At 40.1% G+C, this 10,409-nt stretch overlaps 1 long non-coding RNA gene across 1 annotated transcript; it reads left to right on the top strand.

Annotated features, from left to right (window-relative positions):
- The first annotated feature begins 7,142 nt into the window (after positions 1–7,142).
- On the top strand, positions 7,143–9,881 carry LOC122992879. Its single transcript, XR_006406159.1, has 3 exons — positions 7,143–7,227; positions 8,979–9,084; positions 9,184–9,881. It is a non-coding gene; the product is annotated as an uncharacterized LOC122992879 (long non-coding RNA).
- The last annotated feature ends 528 nt before the right edge of the window (positions 9,882–10,409 follow it).

The following is a 10,409-nucleotide window of genomic DNA, read 5'->3' as shown; positions in this document are numbered from 1 at the left end:
CAAAGTTGTGAAAATGTAAAACTAATTGAGATAAGTTGACTTTTGTAGTCAATAAAGTTAAAGAATAAGGCTGCGATTTTCTATATTTTTCCTATTGTCAACAAATCTGATGTGCAGAGCCAAACCTGCAAGTCTGATATATATTATTCCTCTATGCTGTAGACCTCCATTGTTGTCCAAAAACGATTAAAAACACGTCAGTGAGCCACACACAGCTGCACTGGGTGACATGTTTATTCATTATAAAGAGTTCGGTCATGTTAGTTTGTTTAGAAACGGCTCCAAAGACTAATAACAGCGATCACATTTTCAGTCTCAAGAGAGCTGTTCCTTGGCTTGGCGTCTGCGGTACAGTTCTTCATTCGACACGAGGAACTTACAGCTGTAGGCGCTGCTGCTCTTTGAGCTACTTTGCACCAGAGCCAGCATAAAGTCAACAAGCGAGGCTGCTCTCAGAAACATTGGTAAATTATAAGAGCATGGGGGTAGGGACTGAATTCAATACTAACAATCATGGTTTGCACTGTTTTCATTACAGCAACCATAACTTCTCTTAAAACGTATTAAACACACAGAAAGTTTCTGTCATGTATATTTTCTTCAAACTACAAAAAAAGAAGGCACTAGCATAGACTGTATACAAAGATGGACGTAGCGAGTGTGCATTGGAGCCGGTTTGAAGTCCAGAGTTGCAGGTTATTGTCGGCACCATCTTTCTCATTTGGAGTCAGGATCTTCTAGATAAGGAGTGCGGGGTGTTGCCTCTCACGCTCGGGAAACACGCCCTGCTACCTCGGACCGAAGCTAACGCTAGCTTACTGGGAACACCGAGCAATTCACACTTGAGCTAACGTTAGCTACTTTAGCTAAATTGCGCTAACAGGGCAGGTAACGTAATCAAATAACATTAAACTTAGTGAAATATTGTGACAACAGTCCAACCCAGTGTGAGTCCCGGAGCTGTCAATCACAGCTGTCAACCACACAGCAGACATCAAAGCTACTATAAGTCTTCAAATCTTATTAACAGAGCAATAATTTCCAAAATGACCACCAGCACACTTATTAGAGATTGAGGCCACATGGCCAAAATGGCGACAACTTCAAAAATAAGGCCCCAGTTGTAATAAATCTGAACAACCCTTTAAGCTACTTGTTCTCTTAAATGATTAAAAAGGACTTAAAACACTTCTCTGCTATATCCCAGGACAATGGGGTTACCACGTAAACAAACCCCAGCAACAGTCCCAGTCGGCAGTAACAGCCAGCCTCCCTGCCCTGAGATCTGGCCAGTGACCTTTTTATGAATAGGGGAAGATATTGACTGACAGTGCTGGCTGAATAGGAAGCCCGGTTAGCTCCCAGTTGAGCACTCGGGTAAGCTGATACCCCCGTGTCCCCCCACAGCTCGAGTAAACACAGTCAGAGTCTATCAGTCCAAGTACGAAACTGCAACAGTGTCTAAGAGGTCATTCTCCTCCAAAGGCCGACCCCTCCTACTCCCCTCCTTTCTAGACCCCCTCTACCCCCCTCCTACCCGGCCCTGTGTCACAAGGCCAAATCGATGCATCTGACCCCCCTTTTCTTTGGTGGATGAACTTTCACCCCTAGCCCAACAAAGCGAGAAAGCAAAAAAAAAAAACCTTTTTCTTCAGAGAGTGTTTTTAGTCTGTACAAACAAAGCTGTCCTCCAATCCCAACACCCACTCGAAGGTCTGTGTGTGCCAAGGTTGAGGTAGTGAGACGGATGGCCTCTCGGAGCAGGACGTCCCATCGTAAAAGAGCCAAAGTGGTCCTCAAAAGGAAAGTGTGTTTTCTCTACATGGAGCTGTGAGAACTGAGAGCGCGTCAAGTCTCTCACCTTCGAACGTTTGATGGACAGTGGATGGAGAGACAGAGGATAGGGGGGGGGGGGGTTGCACATGGTGGTGAAATGCTAATGTTGGAATGAAATTTGAAATATGAAAGTCAAACCCTGAATTATGCATGTTTGAGCAGGTATAAAGAGAACCTTTTACGGTATACAGTATATGTGACTGACATTACCAGACATATAACTGATAATACCATTTGTGAGGACATATAAAGATGTGATGATAATTAATCTCATGCAAATCACATTCCCTGTAATTTTATCTTTAATGCAGCGTTATATGTAAAGAGTGAAAGAAATGGTATTTGCTTCAGTGACTTAGCGACATCTTTAAACTACAAATGAAATTCCGTTTTTTTATCTGCTACAGCATACATACTGTATCTGCTCTTTAAATGACATGTCATATTCTCTCTCTGGAGGAGAATAAAATAAAAATAATGAGTACGCCAAAGGGAGAAATGTATGATTTTTATAATTTTGGGTTTATGTTGGCACATCATGTCTCTAAGTAGTCAGAACTGGGTTGAATAATCAATCAAATCAATTTAATTTAAACGTATTCGTCACAAGCCTGGCCGTGTCTCCACTCATTTCCCTTGTGTTTGCCTTTTCCCCTGTGGCTTCTGTTTCCCCTGTCTGTCTGTGTGTGTGTGTGTGTGTGTGTGGCTTCCTTCCTTGGCACTCTGCGTCTCCCTCCTGATTGCATCTCGTTCACTTCACCTGCCCAACCTGCACATCTGCCTACCATCAACTCATCAACTCAACAGTATATCTACTGCGGTTCTCCATCCACTCATCACCGGATCGTTGTTTCAACTACAGCGGTAGTCTCTTGGCTGCGCTGCAACAGCATATTCAGAGTTATTCCTCATGTTGTTTGCATTACCTGTACTTAACGTGTATCCTTGTGCTTCCAGGATCACTACCCCTTCGGTCCCCTGCCTGCCTATTTACTAACCCCTGATCTTATCCTCAGCCAGCCACACTCACTCCCTCATCCGTCTTGCTCAGCTCACCTCTGCTAACCACCATCCAGCTCAGCTCAGCCATCCGCCATCACCTCTTTACCTTCTGGCTTGTCTGCCATCATCATTCCCCTTTTATTCCTACAACAAATCCCTTTTTTATATTACTTAACTCCTTTGTCTTCGCTCGGGTCCGCCTTTACTGATTGTAACATCATTTGCATAAAGCTAAAGCTGTGATGTGCAATCAAAGTGCAGCAGACAACGTTTCAGACATAAAACATCAAAATCAAACTGTTCTGTCTGCTGAAAACACAATAAAAAAGATTTTTTAAAGTAGAGCTGCAACAATAAGTCAAATAATCAATTCGTCCAAAACAGAAAATTCTGCAACTATTTTGATAATTAGTTATTAATTTTAGTCCTTTTTTCAAGCAGAAATGTCACAAATGATCTGATTCCAGCTTCTGAAATGTGAATATTTGCAGCTTTATGTCATATATGACATAATGAAAACTGATATCTTTGTTTTTGGACTGTTGGAATCGGACAAAACAAGAAATCTCACTGACCTGTGGGGAATAATAACATGACATTTTAAACTGTTTTCTGACGATGATGCATACATGATTGAGGAAGTAATCAGCAGATTAATCAATAATGAAAAGTAAACATTAGTTGCAGTCCCTACATAGAGCAGCAACACTTCTGTCTCGGCTATCAGTGACACTGACTAAGCAGCCGGAAACACAAGACAACCCATTCGTCTTACAGCTGATGTCGCCTTCTTATCTACACACATGAACACATATCCTGTCCTACAAACTCTGTCTCCTATAAATGACGTTTATATATTACTAACTTGTTTTTTCTCACCACACTCCTAGGAAGGTGGTCAGAGTGAATGGTGAGTGTACAAGCTTCTCACCATCACTTTCCTCCTATCTGTGAATCTTATGAGTGACAGCTACTAACCCAGCATGTGTCCATGTGACTATACTGGAACCTGAATACAGTACGCAACGCTAAAACTGTGTAACCATGAGAAAGCGGCAACACGACGCCTGTTTCCCAACATTAAGTCACAGTAGTAAAGGAGCTGGGAGCAAGGAAAGCCATCATTCCCACCTGATCCCCGCAGGGAAGGAAGAGGATACTGGGAATGGTAGGAAACGAGGAATAATGGGCAGAAAAGTGCTGTCTGACAGATAATGGCTGAGAACTGAGGTAATTTGGCAGTAGGAGGACGCTTGTTAAACTAGGATCTGACAACAGTAAAAAGGTTGTAATAGCTTTAATATAGTGACAGACCTTGGAAAGTAATTAATCTCTGAGAAAGAATAACACCTGATAATGATGTCACGGTGCAAGAAAAGCTGCATTCAGATATATTTTTGTTACAATGAGTGAAATGTGACACCTGCCCTCTCTAAAATGAATACTGGCTTACTCTCTACTGAATACCATTAATTTCATCACCTTTTATTGAAAAACGTTGACATTTTAGCGTATTAATTATGGAGGCAAAAAAAGACCATACGGATATAAACTCTTACTGTTGCCACTGGAGTGCTTGCATTAAAGTTTTTTTTTTTATTGGAAAAACATCAGTCTGAATTTATGTGGTTTGAATTCGACTCTTTGAAATTTCCAGTGGTTAAAACTTGATTTTTAGAGTGTTACTTTTCACAAATAATTCAAGTTGACTCTTTGGAACCCTCTAAAATAATTGAGGTATTTATTGATGCAGCATCGTAGGTAGACTATACAAGGCTATCACTTCAATGAATAAATCCTCAACAGATTACATAAAGGAACGCTGGGCTAAAGCATGGGAAACCCAGTCTACTACTACAAGTTCATTTTTTTGGAGAGTTTTGCTGGAAAACTCTGACCCGTTTCTTTATTACCTCTTACCAAAAAATCAAAACCAAGTGGGACACTTTTGCTGGAGGGAGTGTGGATCAGATTCGGCAGACCATGCGCATATTTCCTGGTCATGCCGGTATGTTCAGCCTTTTTGGAAGGGAGCGGGAAATTTAGTATCAGAGACTCTGGACCTGGACACTGCTTTCTCTTTCAATGAGCTATACCTCGGACATATCCCTCAAGGTCTTAGTAAAAGCGACACATATCTCTTGAAGATATTTATGGTCACAAGTAAAAAAACAATAACTAAATGCTGGGTTCAGAAGAATCCCCCCCACCATCGCTGCCCTTATTAGTATAATCAACTCTATCCGCCTGATGGAGAAAATGACTTTCACTCTTCGACTTCAAAAAAGAGAAAAGGGGATGCATACTGGAACAAATGGGACTGTTACTACCAAATAGACATTGAGTAGTCATATCTCTCTGTATCTTCCTGACACAAGTGACACAAGTGGTAAAAAAAACCTCAAATAATTCAAGTGTTCACTGTAAAAACTATTCTTAACATTCTTTATTTTCTAGCCTTCGTGGACGAGCCCCCGTTTGTTATGACATGGCTCAAGTGGGCACAACAAAAGGAGACATATCATGTTAAAGTTTCAACTAAAGATAAATGTATTAAACTAAATTAAGGACATGTAAAAGAGTTAACTGAATATTAAAAGTATGGAGCGTGGATGTCAGTAAATGTGTTGTGAAGGTGCATAAAAGCAAAGTAAATAAGTAAATAACTAAAGTAAAATAACCAAACTGAACTAAATGGGACAAACAAAGTTGCAGCAGCTGAGTAGAGTCAGTCAGAGAACGTAAAAGCTGCATTTCAGGCTTAGATAACCTGGGAAAACACCCTCAGGAGCTCCGGGTTACGCTAACGATCCACCTGCAGGAAGAACAGAAAGACAGGTGAACTACAGGTCATCACAGCATGAACACGGATTACAAAATGTTTGGACTTCATCATCAGCGTTTAGTTCTCGGTTCGCCACAGTGAGTCAGAACTTACACAAACACATGAGTCGACTGAATGTCCAAATTATTTCAAACCATGATCCACTGATCTGTGTTTGAATGTGGTTGTTAAAAGTAAAGCAGTAGCTGTAGTGAGTAGGCGGTGCGGTGCACGAGGAAATGAATTGTCATGACATCACACAATATGTTAAAAAAAGCTGAATGTAACATGATGTAAGACGTAGGGGAATATTCGACTATAATAAATCCAAACAATTCAAGATTCAAGATGTTTTTTTGTTATTATTTTTACAACACAAAGTTTGCACAACAAAATGCACTCTGTAGCCTCCCGTTGCCTCACACAAAAACCAAAACCACACAAATGGACCAACAAACAAGTCACAAAAACATTTTTTATGTTGTTGGCTCAACTTAGTTTCTTTAGTTTAAGTCGACTAGTAGCTGTGATCAATGTGATGAACTGAACATAGACGTTTGAATCAAAAACATGTTTTTCTTCTTGTTCCTTTAGTTGAATGTTGTTCTTTTCACTGTGCAGAATCGCTGCATGTCAGATTTAAGACGTGTATTTACAACCATGATTTGTGACATCATGACTAGTTTGGAGCCAGTCGTGATCTAGTGTGCAACTTGTGTGATGCACAAACACTGAGAGTGAACTTTACAGTGAAACAGGAGACATCTGGTGGAAAAAAATGAAATTGAAATGAAATGAAAAACATTTTTCATAGATTCTGGATTTTTTTCAATAAGGCAGAAGGTGAAGATATTTTTTAAGGATTTTTAAAACAGTATAACTTCTTAAAGTGACAAAACTAGTTTACCCTGAAGTTCAGTAAACTCTCTTTGAGTTATTTGTCTCTACATTTTTTTTTTATAAAGTACAGAAATTAAAGTAGAAAATTGGATTAGTGATATCAGACATCAAAATTTGAAAAAGAAAATCAAACTTGAATATCTAGAGCACAGAGAGTAGATAACTGACAGATGAATTAACATATCAGGTTGTGTTTTGCCTGATTAGAAATTACTGATTGTTTTTTAATGCCATCAATTCTGTTGTATTTAAATGTCAACGTTAGGTGTGTGTGTGTGCAAAAGAGAGCCTGACTCTCAGTGAAACTCCCCTGAATAAAAAAGTTGTGATTAAATTTCACAATCATGTATTATTTAATCTAATTATTATGGCCTTCTTTTGCTTCCATAGAAAATCACCCGTAAATTGGAAACATTAAATCATCTTATAGATGTAGAAACATCATCATCAGCATCAGAAACCAACTCTAACTGGCTTGGACAGCAGATAGAGGCACTTTTTCATGTGTTGCGTTTCTCAACTGTTGCTCTGAAAAGGCTAACCAAGATGTCACTGCGGGTCAAAAGGTCAAGGTCGGGAGGTCAGAGCGGGGCAGCTGGTAGCCCGGTGCTCTGGCTGTCCTCTGGAAGGACCGGGAGCACATCTGTCTAAACAGTTGAGTCTCGGTGAGTGTCTGAAGCCATGAATAACAAAAACACATCACCGCAGTTTACTGGCTGCTGTCAGAGCTGGCCGGGCATCTGTGTGAGTGGGAGGTCAGTGTGTGTGAATGGAAATTTACTGTTTCTAAAGAATGCAATAAATGTTTGTGAGTGCCGTGTGTAAATGTGGTTTTATAATGCATGTTTATACTAACACATATATGAGTAGCAGTATTATGTGTGTGTGGGTGTGTTTATGTGTCTGTGTGTTTATAGCGGTGAGGTCATTAGGAAGAGGAAAGTATTCTCTCGTTTACTTTGTAGCTGGCGGGGTGAACGACAGGTGAGCAACCAGGTGGATCTCACCTGACCAGGTGTGAGACACGCATATACGCACACACACACACACACACCTGTGAACTCTGGCTTCAAACAGGCTGTGTGTGTGTGTGTGTGTGTGTGTGTGTGTGTGTGTGTGTGTGGCTTGTTTGTGTATATTTAAAGGCCTTTTTTACTTGTGTGCCTGTGTGTGTTTATGTAGATTAATTAAAGTTTTCAGGAGTGTGAATACAGAGTGTGTATACGGGGTATATGTGTGTGTGTGTGTGTGTGTGTGTGTGTGTGTGTGTGTGAACAGTAGTCACTTTACAGTCTGCAGAGCTCCCCAGGCTCAGCCATAAACCAGTAACAGTAGTGGACTTTTATGGGGTCTGCAGTGTGTTTCGGTCACTAAAACCATTATGGACGCCGCCTTTAGCTTAAAACAGGTTTCAGACAAACAATTGTTGCTACAAACAGGTTGAATGTGTTCTGTTGAACAGCTCCATCATTCAAAAATGGATATTTACTATAACATGAAGCTGATTTTGACAGACAGCAAGTGTTATGTATCAGCAGAGAGCTGTTGACAGAAGAGGTGATGAAGTTTTACTGCCCTGCAGAAACACTTCTTACCATAAAAGTCTGGTGTTATTCTAGATTTCTGTTTTTGTGAACAAATCCCATGAAAAGGTTTTAAAAAATAGGCACAGAAAGCAAAATAAGACATGCAGCTATCCACCAGTTAGGAGCCTCGCATGTCATTTTTACCTTTTCGGATAGCCTGCTGTCTGATTATGATGTTCTCCTCTCAAATGGATTTTAGAAGAGGCATTTTATTGAATTTGGAGGAGGAGGCTGAAGACCTGAGTCTTGAGTATCTGCATTTGTCATCGTCAGTAACAGCAAGTGTCAGTACCCAACCGCTGGCTGACTTGATAAAAGAATCGCTCTTTTACATATCGGTGGACGCTGACTGGATAAATGTATGTGGACGTGTGAATATCTTGATTTACTCTGTAAGTTCAAACCTCTTGAATGTTCAGTTTTGAGACATGATCACAAAGTTGCACAGCCACCTAGATGCGCCTTCACATGCACAGTACGCATGTAGGAACGTGACAAGAACAGCTGTCAGCAGTGTCAGAAAAAAAAACCTGGAAATTACACACAAAAAGAATCAGTACAACTGAAAGCATGCTGATCCATTACACACACACACACAAACACACACAAAAAGATCAATAAAACAGTTCTTTAGGAGTCCTCTCGTGAAGGACCCAGGAAGTAGTAAATACCAGACATGAGTGTGTGTGTGTGGGGTGAGTTTGAGTATCTGTGTGACCATGAAATATTTTTGCTTTCTCTGTCTCTATCTCATGCTTTTCTCCCTCCCACTCTCTCTCTCTCTCTCTCTCTCTCTCTCTCTCTCTCGCTCATATCTTTTGATTATCGAGCTGGTTTCACATTTTGCACAAAGCATAAATCAGGGAGCTGCAGAAGCATTAATCTCCATGGGAAAAGGAAGATTCCAGCGCTGAGGAGGATTCAACTGAAAAACAGGTGCGCTGCTTGTTTTCTCTGCTTCAGGTCACAGAGTTGAACCGACTTGGCAACAGTAAATACTCCAGTAGTAATTCCAGTCCTTTACTTCTCTTCCAGGACACAACGGGTTGCAATGGATTGTGGGAGGTAGTATTTATGTGGACAGGGTGTTTGTGCCCTTTTTCTTTTATGTAAAGCACAAGGAGTCAAGTGAAGTTTCTGAATAAACGTCACTTGACTCCTTGTTTGCACTCTGACTCCCGTCATTGATCTTCCAGCGTTGAAGAAGCAGGGGACACAATGCCAGATCAGCCTCAGAGGCACCGTCCACAATGCTCTGTTAGCACGGCGATAGCATTGTGGAGAGCAGCGAAGATCATCGATCAAGTCAAATATTTATTTAGCTTCTCAGTAAGTGAGCGAGCGAGGTTTGAGTCACCTTTTGAGAGGTTTTTTTCAGTCTAATAGAAAGCGTTTATCTGCTCTTTATGTTATATATTTCCAAACGAACGTGTAGGATTTACAAGATGAATGATGTGGGTGCAGGTAAAAACAAGTCCAGTTCTTTTTTTCCATGAAATTTAAGGAATTGAGGAAATTCCAAATTATATTTTGGGTGTGAAACCTCCCTGTCATACACTCGTCAAAGTTTGAGTTTCTGAATAAACTCCAGTGACACGGCTCTGACCTCCAGCCCAGCTGCAACTTATCAGCACTAAACCAGTCTGTAATTTCAGAAGCACGAAAAAGAAACTTACAAGATCTGACAGTAGATTAAAACACTGAAGACATTTCAAAGCGATCAGAGATATAAAGAAAAAAAAGATAAACTGCACGGTTTCACTTCTGCAACAAAAAAAACAACAAAACAAAGATTCATATTCATATAACTGTTTCACTCTTCACTTTCACTTTGGCACCTTTTGTAAATACAAAACAGACCCATTTTTGTTTCAGTTGCCCTCTTTAAGATTTTATTTAATTCTTGTTTGATCATATATTTCCTTGAAGATTTCACATATCTCAGTTTTTATATGGGAGTTAAGTAAAAGGTTTGTGTGAACTGTTCTCCAAACACATCTTAAGTGTTTATAGCTGTTCTGAATGGGGGGAAAAAGTGATAAAGTGTGTTTCCATCCATTTGTTTTTATTCATATTTTCAATTTGCACATAAAAAACCTGAGTGAAAAGTGCCAAAATTTGAAAAAAATATAAAGAGAAATCACAAAAAAGGTGATTTATGCTTGGCTGAGGTAGAAAAATAATGTATCAATAAAACAAAAAAATCTGCTGGAGAGACGAAAAAGCAGCAGACGATGAAAACATCAGAACTGTGTGAAGCT

Source organism: Thunnus albacares, chromosome 11 (genome assembly GCF_914725855.1).
Source record: "Thunnus albacares chromosome 11, fThuAlb1.1, whole genome shotgun sequence".
NCBI classification, from domain to species: domain Eukaryota; kingdom Metazoa; phylum Chordata; class Actinopteri; order Scombriformes; family Scombridae; genus Thunnus; species Thunnus albacares.
Note: the sequence above shows the minus strand (reverse complement) of the source record. Positions and strands in the feature narration are given on the sequence as shown.